We start from the raw sequence: 21401 nt of genomic DNA, 5'->3' as shown, positions 1-21401 counted from the left end.
CTCTCCGTTGAAGAAAATCCAAACAATGCAACTTCGCAAATTTCAGTTGATAATAATATAGCCGGAATGTCAGTAAGACGCATCTTAAAAGCAAATAAATACCACCCTTATAAAATTAGACTAATACACGCATTAAATGAGGACGATCCTGATCGAAGAAACCAATTTTGTGAGTAAATGATGAACATTGCAATAATAACCGTCATTTTGTGTTACGAGTTTTGTTTTCGGATGAAGCAACTTTTTGTTTAAACGGTGTCGTAAATCGGCAAAATTGTGGGTACAGGTCAGTGTCAAATCTGGTCAACTGGGTCAACTGGGCAACTGAGGCTCATACACCACAGTACCGTAAATCTATTATTGTTTGGGCTGGTATCGTGGAAAATAAAGTAATAGGGCCATACTTTTTTGAAGAAAACTTAACAGGACAACGCTATTTGAATTTTCTTTAAGAAGATCTTATCCCTGCTTTAGCTGCCCTATACCCAGACGAACAAGACCCTGCTGTCCCGATAAATAATTTGTGGTTTCAGCAATACGGCACACCCCCACATTTCTTTCGAGATGTCCGTAATTACTTGGATAAAGTGTTTTCAGGAAGATGGATAGGACGAATAGGTCCAATAGAGTGGCCGGCCAGGTCACCAGACCTAAATCCCTGCGACTCTTTTCTATGGGGGTACCTGAAAAGTCAAGTTTATATTGAGAAGCCAAACAACGTAGAAGATTTGAAAAATAGAATTAGATATGAAATTAGACGTATATCACCCGAAATAATTGATAGTGTTTTACATGAGTTTGTAAATCGTCTTGCTTTCTGCCAAGAAGTAAATGGGGATCAGTTTGAACACTTGATACATTAATAAGAGTTTTCACGGTTTATAACATTTTGTCCTCTATTTTATCTTAATTTGTATATAGACGTACTTACTTGCTTTCTTGTTGGTTAAATGTAAATATTTCTGAAGCAATTTAAGTTTTGAGATAAGGTGTGTTATACGAAACTTTCTTGGAATTTCGCCTATATTTCATAAATGCAATAAAAAATATAGCATTCCCTTTAAAAAAATTACCGATGACGTCATATCTTTTTTTTTTGTTCCACCCTGTATACAAAAATTTATGTGAAATAATATGCAACTTAAAATAAAAATCGACGGGTCCGAGCGTTTTCTCAAAAAATCATGTCTCTAATTTTTATCGCATTTATGCGGAACTTTAGGCGGTCACTGTAGAGTGAACTTACGGTGAAAAAAAAACGGAGAACGTTTAATATAAAGTGCTACCACTAAATACTGAGATCTCTTTTTTATATAATATTTTCATAATCCACACACAACAATTTTTAATTTTCATCTAGATTTTACCATTTTACCATTTAACCTATCCTGCAAACTTTCTTTCTTTAAAACTATTGACTCGTGTTAAGGTTGTATCACACAGGTAGTTTATGCTTCTTTAGTGTGGACGCATGTATTTTTATATGTATGTATTTTTCTCCAAAACCGGAGGTACTAGAGCTTATTACACAAAATGATTGTTTGCTCCTGTTCGTGATCCCTTATGTTTTTTTTTCTTTGGTATTCTGGTTATCTTGCTCTAAAGAAGAAAAAAAGCAGAAACACATGATGGCAGATAGCACCGTTACTTTCTTCGGGTTGTGGTTAGATTACACAGGTATGGTAACTTATGCTTCCTTAGTGCAAATGCTTTATTTTTCATCCAATCTGAAAATATAAATCGGTTGTTTACTCCTATTCCTGATCCCAAGCCTTGCCCTAAAGATACCAATAAGCAGATGCCAGAAACAAGTGTCACCAGGTAATATCTCTATTTTTAAGCTTTCCAACTCATAAAATATCTCGACTAACCCAGATATTACTACTGTCCTTTTAAAAGGCAATCGATAAAATGTGGTTATATCGATAACTTTAACTTAGCGTTGATAGATGGCGCCTGTGATATTTACTGTCAAATATATCTATTTAAAGATTTCATCAGTCGCTCGCACCATAACTTTATTTACGTACCGGCTTTGCATTGTTTTGTTTTGTTTTTTTATGAAACATGGATATAAACATAAGCACTTTAGGCAATATGAATTTGTTAATTCATTTACTTGAATGCAATTATAGTGTAAATATTGGTTTGAGTTTTTTTTACATTCTTGCGTACGACCATTTTTGTTTTGTTCTTTTAAAAGCACAGTAGTAATATGTACTACAATGTTGATATTTTTTTAGGAGACCGTTAAAATTGCACGAGTTAGTTACAGAACTTGAGACAGATAAGACTCCAATGCCTCCTGATGGTAATATTTAAGATAATTATTTTCCTCCTGACAATGCAAATGATGATGTGACAGATTGCGACTCAGGAGACGAGGATGTCACAACTATCGATCATTTACCAGGAATCCAGCTGAGAAATGACGTAGAGCTAATTTTTGATAAACAAGATCAGCGTGCTCAAGAATCGGATTCAGATGAAGGCATGCCTCTTTCTGAACTACGCATACAAGAAAACAATGCTTCAATATTTCCGGAAAAACTAACATCCGCATCCTGGCTTGTCGGAGATCTTTACCAGCATTCTAAGGATGTTTATTGGAGACCAAAAATCAAACCCAAACAAAATCGTACTCCATTACAACTCTTCACGCTTTTCTTTGACGACGACCTATTCAGTATGTTAACTACATTTACCAATACAAACGCGGCACAAAAAAACTTGATTAGTGATGTTGCAGATAGCGAAATTCGGTGTTTTGTGGGTGTGCTTATTTTGAGTGGCTACGTAGTATTACCAAAAAGATATATGTATTGGGAAAATCGTGATGACAGTCATAGTACCAAAGTTGCTGAGGCTATTTCGCGAGATAGATTTACCCATATAATGAAAGCTCTTCATGTATGTGATAATAATAATCTAAATAATACGGACAAGTTTGCTAAAATACGATTATTATATGACGCATTGAATAAAAATTTTCTAAAACATGCTCCTTTCGAGCAAGAACATAGCATAGATGAAGCCATGGTACCATATTTTGGAAGGCACCCTACGAAACAATTTATACGAAACAAACCCATTCGCTGGGATTATAAACTCTGGGTGGGTACTCTTCGCCTAGGATACATTGTGTGGTTTACACCATATCAAGGCAATTCATCGCAGATAACAGCTTTATACAAAAACTTGGGACTTGGTTCGTCAGTTGTTTTATCCTATGCAGATGTGCTTCAATTTTCACCTTTTTTTTTGATAACTTCTTTTCATCCATGCACCTGCTTAATGAACTAATAACTAGAGGCATTTTCGGTACAGGTACAATAAGGGACAATCGTATACTAAAATGCCTCCTAATCTTAGTAGCAGCTATGAAAAAAATGAAAAGAGGAGCATAGGATTACATACTAGATAAAGACACAGGAATTGTGGTTTGTCGCTGGCATGACAATAGTGTTGTTACGATCGCGTCTAACTTTTGTTCAGTAACACCACATCATCTAGTGAAACGCTTCTTCCAGAATGAAAAATAAAACACATTTTTGTTTCTCAACCAAATGTTATAAAGCAGTACAATTCTTTCATGGGCGGCGTCGACCGCAGTGATCAAAACATTAGTCTTTATCGAATCTCTATAAGGGGAAAAATGGTACTTTCCTCTAGTTGTACATGGTATTGATATGGCTATTCAAAACGCTTGGCAATTTCACCGAAAAGATGAAGGAAGTCTTGATCAGCTTGAGTTTAGAACGCAAATTGCTTGCAATCTTTTAGAAACCTATAAAAAAGATACCAAACGTGGCCCAACAAGACGGAATCCCACTACGGTTTTACACTTAAGATTTGACGGTATGAACCATTTAATTATTTATCAAGCAAAACAATCTCGTTGTGGTTCAATTTTGCAAAACTGCAAGAAAAAGGTTCAATTTTTGTGCGAAAAATGCAATATACCATTGCACCCAAAAGAATGTTTCAAGAACTTCCATACAATGTAAATTTTAAATAAATAATATTAAAGTTCTATTTTCCAGTACCTACCGGATTTTACTACTGTCCTTTTAAAAGAACATGACGTATTTTCAAACCTAATGCAAAAATTAGCCTTCTGGTATTTTTTTGTCGTCAAATAAGCCACATGTGCTAATATTTTTCATAAATAAAACTAAAACTAAAAAAAAAATAGTTTCAGTAATTGTTACATTGTTAGAGTTCCTTAAAGGTTGCTTTACGTATAATAAATTTCAAAATTATATAACTCTATTGTAGACGTGGTTCTTGTTTAGAGTTACAAACGCTTTCTTATGACTAAATTTTCAGACAAAATCTAAAAAAAAAACATTTGCTCTCGGAAACATTTTTCTTCATTTTCTCTTAACTTGAGAACTATTGGATTAATTGAAGTTTGTTTTAAACACGGTTTTTGTTTGGAATTAAAAACTCTTTCTTATGACTTAAGTTTTATAGAAATTAGCGAGAATTAAGGGGATTTCTGGAGTAATTTTACATTGTCCTAGAAAATTCTATATTTATCTTCTCCTAACTTGGAAATTATTGGATTAATGAGTTCAGGGAATTTTAAACCTATAGTTCAAAGTAGCAGTAGTTTTAAACTTGCAGTGAAAATTGTATGCTTAAATCCGAAGTTAATTTTGTCCTATTTAGCTAAATATATCCTAGATATATAGATTATTAACATCATACCTACTTATACTATGCTTCATAATTTCTGTGTTTTTTTACTGCTTTTGATTTTATTCAATTTCTCTTTCGTAGGTGAACATCCGATCTTCGGCATTTTTCCAGCAGTACCTTGGGATCACTTAAGTATTTATTATTATTTTTTAATTGGTGAAAAATAAAGTTTTCCAATCTCCGTAAAGGGTTGTTCGTGCTCAGAAAAAATGAATAAAGACCGATCCTTGAATGGGCTTTGAGTTGAATTGGTAGTACGCACCCAGGTAAGGACGGTGTTGTGCGAATGGTAACTCTGAAGTCTTTGTCACGACAATATTTTTCTTAAATAATATTAGCTTAATTATTTTTCTCATTATAATATATGTATGTATTTTTTTTATTTCGGAGAAAAACACGTCTTTTAAAAGGCGAAATAATGGATATCAATCCAATACTTTTATTGGGTATGGGTAAACCATTCCACCATCTCTAATATGCGTTTGACTTTTGTCTCTCAATCAATGAAAACAATTCCAAAAAAAAGTATTTCTTGCCTTAAAACGAAATACAGTAAATAAAAATACGTAATATAAAATACGTATACAGTAAGGACACGCAAGTTGGAATAAACAGCAATTTTTTTGATGATGAATTTATGTATACAGGGTGAATTACCATCAATTTCAATGTTTTAAATAGAAACACCTATTTTTTATTCCATTTTTGAATTCTGCATAGAATTTTAAGTATACCATGTCTTATACCTAATACTAATCTTATTAATAAATTTGCAACTGTTTGGGTCATTTAAGCATATTCAAACATGTTTTTTCATAGTTTTTTAACAGGTACATGTGATTGTTGACACCTTGTCACCATTTAATCGCATGGAAACAGTATGTATTACTTTAGGCAATATTAGTAAGTGTCAAGTGCAGTTGCAAAGTTTAAAAGTAGGGCGCATTAAACTAAAAAACAAAGAATTTAAATTTTGGTGATGGTAGGATATGGCGACAAGACTCGAACACAGGCCGAAGTTTGCGATCTGTTTAACAATAAGAACCCGGAGTACCCGTATTATACATTCGGTTAACAAAATTGAAAAAAGTTTTTAAGAGATTTTGGTCATATTAGAGACGAATATGACCTGGACCGTCCCACGATTCCAGAAAACAGACAATTAGATATTTTGCTCGATTTACAAGAAAATCGACATAAATCAACTCAATCAACAAGATGCTGCAGATCAGTCGGTTAATAAATCATGTGTTCTAAAATATTTGCATAGGAATAAATGGCATCCATATACAACTCATTTAATTCAGGAGCTTATTGAAAATGATCACATCCGCAGAATAGAGTTTTGCGAAATAATGGTGAATAAATGTATAAGTAAGATTGTTTTTTCCGACGAAGCAAGTTTTTTTAATGGTTCTGTAAATAGGCAAAATTTTCGGTAATGGGCACCAGAAAATCCACACTGGAGTATGGAAAGTCACACACAATTTCCCAAGAAGTTAAATGTATGGGCAGGAATTGTGGACACGTCAATTGTCGGTCCCTATTTTATTAAGGGCGCACTTACCTCTGAAAATATTAACAGTTGCTTCAAAATCAAATAGTACCTAGTTTAATTGCACTTTAGCCAAATGGTGAAAACCCATTTATACCGGCAGATTCGATATGGTTCCAACAGGATGGCGTTCTCCCACACTATTCGCGAACAGTACGAGATTACCTTACCAACATTTTCCCAAATAGATGGATTGGAAGAGGGGGTTTTATTGAATGGCCAGCAAGGTCGCCAGATTTAACCCCATTGAATTTTTATTTACGGGGTTATCTTAAATCTAAAGTTTATTTTGATAAACCTGAAAGTTTAGAAGAATTAAAACATAGAATTAGAGCCGAAATGTATCCGGCCTTAAACAATAAGTAAAGTATTACAAGAATTTGAATATCGACTCGGTTACTATCAGGAAGTTAATTATCAAAAATTTGAAAATTTATTTTAATTTTTTTTTCATAAACTGTTCCAAAAATTCATGGTTATTTATAAAAAATTTAATCGCAAATTTCTTAATAAATATTGAGGTTAGGTATAGGACATGGTATACAAAATATACTTAGAATTTTATACAGAATTAAAAAATAAAATAAAAAATGGGTGTTTTTGTTTAAAAAAATTAAGTTGATAGTCGAAGCTCATTTTTGGTCCACCCTGTATACATAAATTCATCATCAAAAAAAATCGAAAAATAACACCCCTGAATTTTAAATAAATTTGTTCCAACTTGCGTGTCCTCACTGAATATAAAATATAACAACAATAGTTAATACTTACGTTTATTTACATTAAAAGACTTATACGAATAATTTTGAATTTACGGTTTCCCTAAATTATTGTGGGAAGTCGTTATGTGTGAACTGCGGTGATTGATTTCTCGATAAATGGGTTTTTAAAATTTGGCAACGTGGATTAGGAGTAAAAATATGTTTAGAAATGTGATGTTACATTTTTATATAAAACCGGCAACTTCGTTGTAGTTTTAAGTAGATTACCCTAGTTTTTTTTAAATATTTTACATAAAATTTTAGGCATATCTTATGTCTTATGGCTAAGCCTATCCGATTCTTACTTGTACCAAATTTCATATTAAAAATGACGTTTACAGACTGATGCGTAATTATAAATTATTTTAAAGCAAAAGCCTTTAATACGAATAGGAATTGAAATCATAAAAAGTTTTACCAGTAACCCAAACTCTTTATTTTACTCTTGACACGTATTTTGATAACGATGCCGCGATGTTAGCATATTCGGAAGAAGATTAAAACTAAACTAAAACAACTTACAAGTGGTCTTATGTACTAAAGATGTAACTAATAGAGCGGAAGAATTCTATAATCCTATAAAGTATGGCTGAATAAAGTTTAAATGCTAACTAAACTATACAATTGACTAAAGGGAATAATTAAATAAATAGTCATATATTTCCAACTGGTAAGTCACCCAATTACAAGAAATACAAAATTAAATAAATCTTGATAAAGTTCATAAAAAAACAAAAGAGAACAAATATTTTAATCAATGGGTTATTAAAGATACTTCGGTCATCCTTCACTAAATTTGTTTAAAAAAAAAATATTAATCCGACATGTTTTGGACATAATTATAACATGTCCATCATCAGGGGTAACAAATTAAGGAATTCCGTCAATACCAATATAGATCTAGTGCCTCAGACAAGGTTAAAAGGTTAAAACGAATGGATTCCGATTGAACGGACGAATCCAAACGTGGATTTACAAAAACTTATTTACAAAACAATTATCACTCCGACAATATGATAATTGTTTTGTAAATAAGAACTGAGACCTTCAGTTCAGAAGTATCTTTAGTTACCCAATGACCTATTAAGCCCACTGCAAAAATGGACTTCTTCAACCTTAATATAAAATATATTTTACCTTCAATCAAAATATTTTAACAAAATTACTGAATATTTATATTACAACCCTAACCTAAACTGCAAAATAAGTAAACAATAGAAGATAGTAGTAGATCAATGAACCTTGCTAATTATTGCGTTCAAAAAATCATAGAAAATATCACAATGTGTACAATAAGTATTAAACAAATAACAGATATAATATATTGGCGCTCTAGTTAGCATATAAGTTCTAGTACGTTGACAATAAAAAGTTAAGGAACACCTTGCGTTTAACCTGGGAATTATGTACCAAATCGGCTTAGTAACTCGCTACAATAAATTTTATTATTTAAAAGTTTATATAAAAAGGTAATTCCTAATCAATGCCTTCTGGTTTGCAAGGATACCATTCCAAACCTTTCTAATAAAAAATAATTGTCTAATTCTCAGGATAAACACTTTCCTCTTTCAAAGCCAAATATTTAAAAAATTTGCGTTGCACAGACTCAAGCTTTATAATATCGACCCGATAAATTGGATGCCAAATGAGATAACCATACTCCAATTTGGATCTAACAAAACTAAAGTACAGAATTGTTAGTGCGTTAGGGTTTTGAAAATTCTTGCTATTGCGAATAATAAATCTCAAAGATTTAGAAGCAGCTGAAATTATATTGTTTAGATGTGTCTTGAAATAGCAACCATTTTGAACATATAACTTAATTTTTGTTCTTTTTTATTTGTTACATGAATCGTCTTTTTTTCGATAACTGTTAACTTTAGGTATAGGACATGATGCATAAAACATATGTAGAATTCAACGCGAAATTCAAAAATGAAATAAAAAATGGTGCTTTTATTTGAAAAAATGAATTTGATGGTCGTAATTTATTTTTGAGCAACCCTGTATATACAAACTTCACGTAGAAAAATGCGAAACTTGAAATTAAAATGGACGGGTCCGAGCGTTTTGGGATGCACTGTATAATGTTTAACATAGTTTTATGTAACAAAGATTTAAGGATTCAATGGCTGTATCATTATTTTTAGATACAATTTTTAAAAAATTGGGTATCGTCACAATAATGACTGCTATCCTAAATACAATTTTTCAGATCATTAACAGAAATTATAAAAAAATAAGAGACCTATAATGGAGGTGTGTAATGGTCTCTATAATGTTCAACCAATAAACCGTTAATTAAGTTCACGTAATACTAGTATCGGTAATATGGATAAAGCTAGACATTTTTAAATATTGAGTGAACCACATCTAAGATGAGATAAATATCTTAAATAAATACTGAGTAAAATGAGATATCTGATTATACGTTTTATCTATCTTAAACCCTTTATTATCTCCTTTAATTTAACCTTTTATTATCTCTCGCCGAGGCTAGTAATGTTGTGTTGCAGGAAATTATGGAGAGGCAAAAACGTAACTGCAATTTAATGCTTTTTAACCTAAAGTCAGCAGACATCTCTACTCTGCTTAACAATGTGTGTGGCCGTAATATTCCTATATCCAAGGCGTCTAGATTTAGAAAACCCAACTGTAATGGCTGCAGACCAGTTAAGATCACACTGGCGAACCATGGGGATGTCAGATTCCTACTGAAAAACAGGAGTAAGTTCTCAGGAAGAAAGATATACATTGAGTCTGACCTTACCCCAGCTCAGTTGGAACACCTTAATAAAGTCAAGGAAGAACTAAGGCTGCGCAGGGACCGTGGTGAGGATAACCTCTTCATTAAGTATAGCAATGGTATTCCCTTAATAGCGGCAAAAAACCAAGGGCACCCACCCTCCCCCTCCTCCCACTCCTTAAAAAATCTAGTTTCTTGCTATTACCAGAACACCCGCGGCCTACACTCCAAGACCAATACCTTCTTTAGTGCTGCGTCTACTTCTGGCTATGATATTATCTCCATCACAGAAACTTGGCTCCAAAGTGATATACTTGATGGTGAAATCCTTCCCAACTCATACGTTATGTACCGTTCTGACAGAAGAACTGACCTTGCTGCTGCTTCAAGGGGTGGTGGTGTTCTACTGGGGATTTTGAACCACCTCTGCTCGAAAGCCCTCGACCTCTCTGCGATCAGCCAAAAAATACCGGAAATCGACCTGGTAGGATGTAGAGTCAAATTTAATCATTTCATACTGTATATTTTTGTATTGTACGTCCCTCCTTCTATCGACTCCGTGCAATTAGAACGCTTTCTCGAAGCCTTTTCCATGGTTAATGTAATCTATTCTGAACATGTGATTATCCTGGGAGACTTTAATGTCCCCACTTATATTAAACACTCGGTATCTCCCAATAGTAAACGTCAACATCTAAGTAATTTTTTTGATTTCCTAAACTATAAGCAATTCAATAACGTGGTAAATAACAATCTTCGCTGTTTGGATTTAATCTTTGCAATCTCTTGTCCCGGAGGATACCTACCATCCTTTTCTGTCATTTGAATTCCATGCAGGCCTTATCTCTCTCAATAACCTACCCCTTAATAAAGCTGAAATAAAGGAATTTAATTTTAGAAAGGCTAACTTTCCGCTTTTGTATCAGCTGCTGCTAGATACTGATTGGTCGCCTGTCATGGTGCAGCAGGACGTCAACTCTGCATGTGATGTTTTTTATGATATACTGAACAACACTTTGGCTAGAGCGGTACCCTTTAAGGTAAAACGTAAAAGACGTTTCCCTCCCTGGTTGTCGGGGGACGTAATTCGTAATATATATAAAAAGGAAAGAGCATTTCGTGATTTTAAGATTTCCAAGTCTAATCATCACCTAGAGATGTTTAGATCTCTGCGCAAGACAATTAAAGCTCTAACTACACAAGCCTACAAAATGTACATCTATAGTATTGAGAACAAAATAACCTCCGATCCGAGTGAATTTTGGTCTTTTATTCGAAGCAAACGTAATCAGTCTCAAATCCCCGGCTCAATGAAGCTTTCTAACCAATCATACAATACGCCTGACAGCATTGTGTCCGCTTTTGGAGATTATTTCAGGAGTGTATGCACGAACTCACTTCCCAGCGATCATCCTGTCGTCTCTGAACCTCCCTTAACTTGCATAGACGTCGTCGCGCTCACGGCTACCGACATTATAATGGTGAGCAAGTGTCTCAAAACCAAAATGACCTCTGGCCCAGATCTAATTCCTAGTTTTTTAGCTAAGGACTGCTCTGTTGCACTTACCCTCTGCTCCACATTTTTAATCTGATCCTTAACACAGGTATTTTTCCCAATATCTAGAAGCAAGCCAAAGTCCCATTGCCCTATCTTTAAAAAGGGCGATGCTGGAACAATAGAGAATTACCGCCCTATATCCATTCTGTGCAATTTCTTAAAGTTATTCGAGTTGACTCTTAACAAATTAATTTTTCCCAGGGTTAAGTCCATGCTGGCCAACGATCAACATGGTTTTGTTTCTGGCCGCTCATGTACTACAAACCTAGCATTTTTCTCTCAGTTTGTGTGCGAAGCACTTAATGATAGAGGTCAAGTCGATGTTACCTACACAGACTTTTAAAAGGCTTTTGACTAGATTGACCACTTCATTCTATTAAATAAGCTTGAACGCCAGTTTGGATTCTCCGATCGCTTGATAAAGCTCCTTAACTCCTATTTAGTTGACCGCTCTCAGTTGTAGTGGTCGAAGGCTTTAGATCTGCTTGTTTTTCACCCACCTCTGGAGTTCCTCAGGGCTCTAACTTGGGCCCCCTTCTCTTTAACGTTTCTGCTAATGACTTGATCTCCACCCTCAATTGCTCTCGGTTAGCATATGCTGATGACCTAAAGCTTTTCCATAGAATTGACTCTATAGCAGATTGTGGTCAACTGCAAGAGAACATCAATACTGTACATCACTGGTGCACTTTGAACCGGCTTAACCTTAATATTTCCAAGTGTAATGTGGCCAGCTACTTTCGAATCAAAAGTCCAGTTGTCTTTAATTACTCAGTTAATGGAGAGTCTCTGGAAAGGTCTACCTGTTTTAAGGAACTTGGAGTCACCTTTGACCAAAAATTTTCTTTTATCCGTCACATCGAAGACACTGTTTCTAGAGCTACTCGCATGCTAGGCTTTATTATTAGAAATTGCAAATTTTTTTCAAACACTGCCACTGCCAAAACTCTCTGCTATGCATTTGTTAGATCCAGGCTAGAGTACAGCTCCCTCATTTGGTCTCCCATTTACAACCAGCACATTCACCTCTTAGAATCAGTCCAACGGCGATTCCTTAAATATTTGGCATTTAAGGATGATGGAGTCTATCCTCCAAGGGGTTTTGACCATAATCTGCTGCTCTCTAGATATACTGAACGGTCACTTGCGAAGAGGAGAGAAATGCATTCGGTGAAATTCTTGTTTAATTTACTTAACCATAAAGTTGACTGCCCATCCCTTTTGCAAAGGATTTGCTTTTATATACCACGCCCAGGATCTAGACAGTGTCCAGCTTTTAACTTGGACGCAGTCAGGTCCAACATTCTGTACCAGAGCCCTATTCACTTTATGTGTCAAAACTTTAACACTATTGCTGATTCCTGTGACATTCACTATGACAATTTGGCACTTATTTTGAGTCACCTGCGTATGGTCGGTGAGGGAGGCTAGGTTATTTAGTTTTTAGTTTAAATAAATTTATTTACTCATATTTTTCTGTTTCTCTTTTGATTTAAATTAATTCTTGATTCTTATCCTAATTTAGTGTTGATTTTTTATTATTTATTTTCTCAAACTCACTACTTTCATAGATTTCACACAGTTCATGCATTCGTACTTGTACATTTATATATTTAATTGATTCTCCTCTAACTGGGTATATGTAACCTGTTGGAAATAAAGCTTATTATTATTATTATTATTATTATTATTATTATTATTATTATTATTATTATTATTATTATTATTATTATTATTATTATTATTATTATTATTATTAAACAGATTAACCAATTAAAGATATTACATTTTAAACAGTTCCAATCGCAACTGACTAATGGCCTCATAGGTTGGGATAGTGTGAGAAATTGCTATTCCTTTCAATTAGACAAGTATACTTTTGAAAATCAATTCAATTAATAAAAAATACTGCTCCAGATAGTCTCTCACTCACACACCTGGTAAAAACACAATAAACTAGAAATACCTGTTTATGAAAAAAGAAATTGGACACAAAATTTAATAATATCAAAATTTTACAAATTTCTTCTATAAAATCTTAAACAAAAACTTCAAGATGTAATTGAAAACATGGTTCTATAGTATAGATAAATGAAAAATAATAAATTGATTTTTTAACTACGAAACTAAACATAAATTTTACCAAATATTATATGTGACATAACCTCGAATATGAAATAATGAACCAGATGACCTAAACCTTAAAATTTTTCAAGAACAATTAATTTCTTATACAAAAGCGTAAACAATGCAAGTCAATGTAGTTATGATAAATAAAAACTATTTGATTTAGTTTATTATCAGTGTAAAATTAAAATTTTTATTGCAAGACTACAGTATTAGCAGTAAAAGAATCGGAAGACAATAACAAAACTATATAAAATAATTATTAATATCTTTAGGATAAAAGCTTATGTCACTTGAAGGCTATATAACTTATAGGTGTAATAAGGCCCTTTAATTCCGGTATAAAATCGAGTACGCACTACTAAAATAATTAAAATATGTATAACTTTCGATACTTTATTACACTTTCTCAAAAAATACAAGGCGACGAGAATCGAGATACGATCGGATCTCGTAAAAATAAACTCTCTCTTTCCAAAAGTAAACGGCGTCTCACCAAACAATTTTACATTTTAATTGACCCACTTATCCGGCAACAACAATCTTATAATTTTTTTCCTTCATAATGTTGTTATTAAAGGCGGCCAGGCAAATATGCAACCGGCTCGGTTTTGCTTCAGAAAGATAGTGTCGAGTTCATAGACCTACTTTTGGATGTGGTTTCTATCACTTTTAATACTGTCACTTTCCTTGCAGCTTATAGTCTAGGAGATTAAGGAATGTATATTTGAATATACAGGGTATTACAAAATTTGGTGCAAATATTTTAAGAGCATAAACATGTGTTGTTCTAAGATGCACCCCCTCAGAGCTACAGCCCGCGCAAATTGCTTAAAGAAAATCGGTTATTTGAAACACTGACTATAGTTATTAAATAATTTTTACATTAGATATTTTCTGTTCCAAAAAATGTGTATACTTAATTTTAGAGAAGGATTCAGAGGGACTTACCTTATATCTTACCTAGACATCTTATGTTTCCAATAAGTTTTTTACATTTACAAGCTTAAATTATAGTTTTTTATATTTCTTGATAAAATTAATTAAATTTAACAAAAATCGGGTTTAATAATGCCTCATAAAATGAAACATAAGATAGGGGCCATCAGAAGGGCAAGCTTCCTTGAATCCTTTCTTAAAACTATATTTACACAACTTTTAGGACAGAAAATTAAAAGAGCTCCCAAAAAAACAGAGACATGCATATTTTCAGAAGAATTAGCGCCTTATTTTAAATATGGTTTCAAATAATCAATTTTCTTTAAGCAATTCCAAGCGCCGTCAATAGCTCTAAGGCAAGGCATTTTAGGATACATGGTTATAGGAAAAAAAGGGTTATTTTAACTCCAACAATATGCTCTCAAAATATTTGCACCAAATTTTATAACACCTTGTATAACGTTAAAAATAATAATAATAATAAAAATAATATTAATAATAGTATTATTAATAAATTAGGAAAAAATACTAAACCAAAAAAATAGAGATCTGATGCCTTTATGGTGCTATTTGTCGCTAAACATGAGCAACAATGCAACAGGATTATCATATGTAATTTATTGGGAAACCAAAATAGTCCATTTATTTTATGTGGATGACCTTAAGGGATACGCAAAAAACACTAAACAACTCAAAAACCAACTTCTTCTTATTCTTCTTCCTTTTCTTTTTCTTCCTTTTATTCTTCTTCTTCTTCTGATGAAGTTTTCTTATTGAAGGTTGGCGACGATATTTCTGAATGCGTCCCTATTTCGTGCCACAAGGAACAGTTCTTCAACATTCATTCCTGTCCACTCACTTATATTAAGAAGGCCGGATTTTTTCTTTTTTCCTATTCCCTTCTTCCCTTCTATTCTTTTGTGCATTATGTCCTGTAGCAGTATATATTTATCGTTGTATGTATGCTGTTTTACGGATCGTAATATTCTTTAGTATGTTTTTTTCATGTCCAGTGTGCCTTAGTATTTCTGTATTCTATGTTTTCAGGATATTCTTAGCAGGCGCCAATATATGCTTATCTCAAACGATTCTAGCTTTTTGACAGTTTGGGCTTTTAAGGTCCAGGTTTCCACCTCATATAGTAACACTGACTACACATAACACTCCATGAACCTTACTCTAATTCGTAGGCGCAAACTTCTATTTGTGAACATTGAAGATTAATGCCTTTCGAGCTTAATGACTCTTCCTTGATATTTTTGGACTCTCTCTACTTATTTTCCATTTAGAGTGATAACAGGGTGAATACTAGAGTTTTTACTTTTATCGTCAATTTCGTTTTTTTTTTATTTTGATGGTAAGTCCTACTTAGTCACGTACTCGGTTAACTCTCTTTAGTAGGGTGTATCGCTCTTCTGCATGCTCCGCCATTATTGCAGTATCGTCTATGAATCTAAGATTATTAATTAGTATCCCTCCAATATTTGCCCATTTTTTTTCTCTTTCAACACCCTCGAAAACACAAACTGGGACAGAGCGAAGCCTTGTGACGATGACGCGTTTTAGTAGAGGAGCTACGGGCAGAAAAATGGGTTTCGCGGGCATTGTTGGAAGGAAGTTGGCAAGTTGTTTTTTATAAATCTACACTACTTACTGATTATAAAAAATTATCTTGTCACTCCCCTCTTGTGGAGCTACCCCCTTCCGCACCCCTTTGAAGCAAATTTCTTTAAAATCTGGTAACTTCAAAACCGTTATAGATAGAGCACTCGTTTTGTAACTAAAACGTTTTTTAGCACTTCTGAAATAAAAAAATGTCTCTGACAATTTTTTGTAGATCCACCCCCACTTCCGCAATTTACAGACAACTAAATTTTATTTTTTTTTGCAAATTTACTAAAAATTGAAGAACTCAATAAAAAGCTAGAGAGCAGTGCAACCTTTCAAATGATCTGGCAATACATAGAAATGGTTGAGGCAATGCTATTACAAGTAAGGTCTATCCGAACAGCAGATTGGACTCTTCATTTGACATTCCTTGAAATCTTTGTAAAATATTTTTTTGCATTGGATTTGCACAATTATTCAGGAATGATTGCTTGGTACTTATGTGAAATGAGACAGTTAGAGGGTAAAAAAACATCTTGTCGGACTTGCATTGTCTTATTTATTTAATGTAACACGACGTTTCGGTTGGTAAGTATCTCCAACCGTTATCAAGTGTAAACTGACAGCAAACTACTATTCTAAAGGCTTATATACTAGATGTGTGCAGCGATGTGGAAAGGAAAGTCATCCGTGAAATGAGTTGGGGGGAGGACACGCCTCTCTCTAGATTCTACACTGTCCTGAGAGTAGAGGCTTCCAGATGTTGGGTATATCGACGCTTGGCTGGCTGAAGATCCCCTGATTCTGTGAAAGAAAGAAGAAATGGATATCCAAAGAAGCTAATAAGTAGGACCATCCAAAGGACGCGTCCAAATTAAATCAGAGACAAGGCCACCACGACAACCAGACTTCTACCCATAACTTACATTAGGGGTACATCGGAACAAATCCCACGCATTGCCAGCAAGTACAATATTAGAACTGCCTTTAGATCTAGCACCACTATCAGAAGCGTGGTATCAAAGACCAAACCAGATGGCCTGTTGGATACCAAAAATTGCGTCTACCAAAAATTGCGTCAACATGTATTCAGGAGCAGTAATGAAGAAGGAGATTAAAAAAGATGTATGCGACTTAAGCAAAATTGGCTCTGAAAAATTTGAAGAATTTAAGCAAAACTGGATATACACCAGTGAAGAAAATCTTTGGGCCCCAGTAAAAAAACTTAGGCTACACTTATGTAGAGAAGCAAATAAAAAGGTAGTGCCTAAAAAAGACACATGTGTTAAGGAATTTAAAGCGGATAGATCACTATTTTCCCGCCTGCTTGTGGTATGCAGATCGCGACCGGGTATAAACCTAAAAGATGTAATTGGAAAATACGAACTTTCACCTGTTCCCAGAGCACTTTTTGGCCTTGGTGGATCAATGCATATGCACAGTGATAAAGCCAATTTATTGCATGCCTTGGAAGATTTAGTCCCAGAAGAAAATCGTAGTAAGTTTGTCGATATAACTAGTAATTTTCAGTCAGTAAGTAATTGACTTCTCCTTTTTTAGATTTTGTAGAATTTGATTCAAACAAATACAATGCTATAATAATTGACGGCATGGCGGAGTTGCATTCTAGTGTTAAGCCAAAACATATTCAAACATTTTCCGACTATGCTAATTATTTTATTTAAAGTCTACACACAAAATATCAGAAATATAATGAAGTACACATTGTTTTCGACAGATACGATGATTTTTCTTTAAAACAAATTACTCGAGATCGAAGGTATGGTAAATCAAAACAGTTCTATGTTAAAAATTCAACGAACATATCTAATGTAGCTATGAAAGACATCCTATCAAACAATGAAACAAAAAATCAGTTAACAGAATATTTGGCCAATAAAATTGTGCAGTCTAGTGTATTTACCGGCAAAAAGATCTTGATATCCTATGGTACTGGTTGCATTTCTAAGGAAACGGGATTTGTTGATTCTCTTGGAAGCAATCAAGAAGAAGCAGACACAAAAATTATTTTACATGCAGCATATGTTTCAAATAATGTATTAAATCAGAACTCTACATGTATCCCAGTGTGTTCGCCAGGTAAGTTCTAAATTTATTATTTCTTAATTACCATTACGTAAATTTATCTTAATTTTTTAGATACTGACAGTGGGGAAGCGTATGAGTAGACAAGGTAGACACTGTCTACCCATAATTATCCAGTTATTTGTCATTCATTTATTACGTAAATATTTCATGTAATTGTTGAATTAAATTTAAAAAAAATTAACACAAAACGTAGTCGCTCTCCTTACTATTATTATATAGTATCTAAACGGCTATAATATCTATCTATCTATAATATCTAAGGCACGCCTGACGCACCAATTAAAAAAAAATGCAGGGCTGACACCCAATTAATGTATACGAGCCCCAGGAAGACACATTGATATTTGTCTTCCGAAATTTGGAGCATCTAATCGAATCATAATACGCATCAGGCAGGTGACAGAGGCCCGGCCGTATCAGTATTCAGCCTATTTTACGTATGCAAAATTTACTCGCGGAAAAGACATTCGAGCTTTTGTCTATCGAAGTCGACCAGCTATTTTATTATGCTGTTGAGGGTTATTGTTTATGGACACGCTTGATCTGGTCGGCCGCAATACATCTTCAGTTTTGTTTTTTGATCAATCTGCATTTGGCATTTGATGCGAACGCGTGCTATAGTAATTTAATAAGTATTTTTATTTTTGGGTGTATAGAAAAGGTTTTTTTAGTGGATATTTTAGTGGTTATTTATGAACGACTGTTCGATATTGGCAATTGTATTTTAGTTGTGTTTTTTTTGTAAGTAGTATTTATTTTTATCTATATCTTTTTATGCTTGTAGTAATTATTTTTTTCTTTTTTATATCACTACATACTTTTTCTCTTTGAGTTAATATTTCATGCGCTTTCATTCTATATTTCAATTAAGTGAATAATATTGAATACAAATTTTTTTCTAATTATCGATTTTTATTGTTTGTCTACCCGAAAAAAAAATTCACGCTTCGCCACTGGATACTGATGTTTTTATTCTACTGGTAAAATATTACCAAAGTTTACGATGCCAAATATATTTTCAAACTGGTACAGGGACACATAAAAGAATAATAGATGTTTCAGAGATAGTAAAGAGAACATTGATGCTTCAAAGAGAAGCCCTGCCCGCATTTCATGCTTTATCTGGATGCGACACTACGGGGGGATTTGTTAGAAAAGGTATGCATTTTTTTTTAACTATTGCCAAATTACTTTTAAGAATTCATTGATTTTTAGGAAAACTTTCGTTTTTCAAAACATTCTTGGTTGCTGAAAACATATTAAGAGCCCTTGCAGATCTTGGAAATATTGAAGTTGATTTGCAGAAAATATTATCCGAAATTGAGCAATTTTTATGCTTAGTGTACTCATCAAAATCCAACTTAAATACGCTCAAAGAATTAAGATGGTGGTTGTTCTCCAAACATCAAATGGAAAGTGAACAACTTCCTCCAACACAATCAAGTTTCATCCCCGCTCTAAAAAGAGCAAGATTACAGACCTATATTTGGATTAATTCTGATAAAAATATGGTCAACCAACTTGACCCAGATGATTATGGCTGGACAAAATCAGGAAATATGTATGTTCCAACATTGACAACGTGCCCAAACATAGCACCCGATGTACTATATAATTAACTATATAATGGATGTACTACAAAACAATGCAAGTGCATTTTAAATAATTTAAGATGCACAGAAGCTTGTTCATGCAATGAAGACATCTTCCAGAATAAAGCAGAACATGATCAAGTTATAGACAGTGAGGATTCAGAGGATGAAATTGCCTAAACATTATATAATCATTTTGTGTATTTTCATAAGTTGATTTTTGTATTAAATAAGTATTATACGCCATATTCTAAAACTTCTTTTTTTGTTAGATATCAATTTAAAGCGACAAATGTATGAGTGTAAAAACGAGGTTTGTATCTTAAACAATTTCGAAGATATTTGTGAGAGAACTGTCCCTTTAACAAGGGGTGGGAGGTATAGCTGAGGTTGCTTGAGGTAGTAAGACAACTTTAGTAATCAGTAAGCGATATAGATTTATAGAAAAATGCCTGAGATTTCGCGCTATGTCGCGATTATAATATTGTGATTGAATTCGCCTATAATTATTGGGAATGACTTGGTCGGTATAAAAAAGTGGTGGGGGTACATTTCTAGGTAATATGCATATCATTTAAAAGAAGAAAAAGCAGACTACAATTTTTGCTTAAACAATTTTCTTCTATCTGTTACTATTTTTAAGTTTTTTGCCTTTTCTTTAAATATTATTATGGAATAATGCCTATTTTTTAAAATATCTTAGACAGTTTATGAGATATTGTTAAAGTCCATATAATATTTTTCATTCTAAATGTCAAGCCAAACCCACCAGTGAAAACCGCAACTGTGTATCTCGAACGGTTATGGATATATCTTCGAAAGAAATTTTTACCCTTTATGGGGGTGTGGGGAGGGGGGGGGCGTGAAGCCCCACTTGTTAAGGGGGTGGCAAGATCATTTTTCGTAATTAGTACGTCTTATAGATTAATAAAAAACACCTTGCCAACTTACTTCCAACAATACCCGCGAAATTCCCGTGGCTCCCCTACTATTTCTGTATTTTGATTTCGTCTGACTCCATAGCTTTAACCCGCCCTAATGCTGTTTGGATAAAGTATAACTTCTTTATCAAAGGCCTTCTGGAAATCGATAAAACAAACGAATGCATTATTATTGTCTATCTAATAGTTCTGTAGCATTACTTTTAGGACTAACCTTATACTACCTTATACAGAACTCGTAATATCTTAAAAAATGAACGGATTAGGTAGAAGACATGTTTAACAAAAAATTAATTTATTTTACAGATAAATTTAATATCATAAAAATATACGAGGTGTTTCTTTAAAGAATTATGAGATATTGCGTATTTAATTTGGATAAATTTAAGAATTTGTAACAATCACTCTGTAATACGAAAATGATAAGATATCACTGCCGGTTTTTAACACATATCTTAGATTAACTGTGATACAAATTTCGTAAGTCTAGGTTGAATCCGTAGGTAGTTTTTAAAACGACCCTTATAAAAGACAAAAAATCACTAAAAATGTGATTGTGTGGCAACGCCGCATTCAAATTCTAAAAATGTTATATCAAAGTAAAGCTCTCCTCATGCCTAATAATTTTGTGAAATAATATATAGGCCGTTCGATTAAAAAATATATATAGGGTGTTTCAAATTCGCCCCTCAACATAAAAATCTCGGAAATTTTTTTTCTGCTACATGATGGTGTTTTGTCTTTTGCCAACCATCATCAAC

General features: G+C 33.5%; 1 long non-coding RNA gene across 1 annotated transcript; it reads left to right on the top strand.

Moving 5' to 3' along the window:
* Nucleotides 1-14481: 14481 nt before the first annotated feature.
* On the top strand, nucleotides 14482-19693 carry LOC126742094 (uncharacterized). Its single transcript, XR_007662483.1, has 5 exons — nucleotides 14482-17496; nucleotides 17559-17778; nucleotides 17835-18098; nucleotides 18159-19265; nucleotides 19323-19693. It is a non-coding gene; the product is annotated as an uncharacterized LOC126742094 (long non-coding RNA).
* The last annotated feature ends 1708 nt before the right edge of the window (nucleotides 19694-21401 follow it).

Source organism: Anthonomus grandis, chromosome 11 (assembly GCF_022605725.1).
Source record: "Anthonomus grandis grandis chromosome 11, icAntGran1.3, whole genome shotgun sequence".
Taxonomy (NCBI): Eukaryota; Metazoa; Arthropoda; class Insecta; order Coleoptera; family Curculionidae; genus Anthonomus; species Anthonomus grandis.
Note: the sequence above shows the minus strand (reverse complement) of the source record. Positions and strands in the feature narration are given on the sequence as shown.